This window comes from Adiantum capillus-veneris, chromosome 8 (genome assembly GCF_014529385.1).
Source record: "Adiantum capillus-veneris isolate H3 chromosome 8, ASM1452938v2, whole genome shotgun sequence".
In the NCBI taxonomy this organism is placed as follows: domain Eukaryota; kingdom Viridiplantae; phylum Streptophyta; class Polypodiopsida; order Polypodiales; family Pteridaceae; genus Adiantum; species Adiantum capillus-veneris.
In genome coordinates, this window is record NC_140938.1 from 127799347 (window position 1) to 127800757 (window position 1411).

At 42.4% G+C, this 1411-nt stretch overlaps 1 pseudogene; it reads left to right on the top strand.

Annotated features, from left to right (window-relative positions):
- Positions 1 to 337: 337 nt before the first annotated feature.
- Positions 338 to 1124, top strand: LOC147452942 (uncharacterized; annotated as a pseudogene).
- Positions 1125 to 1411: the final 287 nt, after the last annotated feature.

Here is a 1411-nt window from a genome sequence, read left to right on the forward strand (position 1 = left end):
CTATCTGGGACACATGTAGTTGTACCACCTATTCATGCACATGTCCTGCTTGCTTCTGCTCTTGCTCAATGCAACAATTACTGTTTAATGTGAAAACTTCTATAAAATTGTGATATTATAAATGCTCACCATGCATAAGTTATCTAAGCTTGCAGTAAATTTATGGCCATGTATGTTTCAAGCTTAAGTGTTGAACCATACTCCAATCATACTTCCATACCCATATGCGTTTGCTGTATGGAAACAACTATGGTTTTATCTTTTTCCCTGTATTTTATAGGGCAAAGGCCATTGGTGCACTCCATATGTGCCATTTGAAAGGAAGACAGGTTTTTGGATGACAAAGCCGCAAGCACATGAAGTATACAACCTCCCCAACTCTGGAGTGGATGCTCGATTGCTAACTGAGGCAGATTTCACCAACAAAGATTGGTTGAGATGCTTTAAGGAGGTGCCGAAGAGGGGTAGCATAGTAAAATGTAGAGATGTGAAGCCAGAGCTCTGGGATAGGTTTTATGTATTGTTCACATTCGTGTATCAAGAACCTCCTGGCAATTACGGTATGGAGGTGACTAAAGGATTTGCTAGAGGCTTTCTATATGAGCAGTTGAAGGGACATGTTGACTGGGCCTTGTTTTCAGAAATTATTGTCACAAATATGGATCGAGGCAAATTACATGCAAAGAAGCAGCGATGGGCAGCTTTCCATTCCTCCTCTACCCCTAACATTTCGTGGCGAATGACGAGGACTCTAGATCATTTGGAGGCACCCCAAGAAACTCCGATCGATACAGTGGATGATGTGCAGAAAAAGAATTTATTTGGTCCACCGTCTCTTACAGAGTTAGATACTGTTTACAACATGGTTGTAAGCAAGCATTATTTTGCATCATCACAGTATAATAATCTTTTAAGAAGCTGGAATTGCTTCAGGCTGATGTGCACCGAAATGAAGGTGCCAACCTCCTAGTGGAAAAGCTCAGAGGCCAATTGAAAGATGCAGAGGCTGCATTACTAAAGGCAGAAGGTAGCGTCGATGATGTGGATGCAATGAAGGTGGAGCAGCTTAAAAATACTGTCGGCAGGTTGTCGCTTACACTCCAAACATTGCAAGTGGTAGTTGATGAGAAGGCACCACTTGATGCTATGGATAGTGCTCTAAAGGAGAGAGATTTTACACAGGAAGTGGAGGAGTGTGCACAAGCGTGGATGGATTTTGTGAAGACCATGCATGTCAAAAGAAGTACAGTTTTATTGTCTACACCTCCGTTGAAAGTTCCACCTGTGGATATGGGCACCTTGCCTTTGGATAGAGTTTGCAATGCTTGTGGGTTGACGATGTACAAAGATTGCAAAGATTGCTGCCGTGAAAGTCATGATTGCTGCCGTGCAATCATGACTTTCACATGTA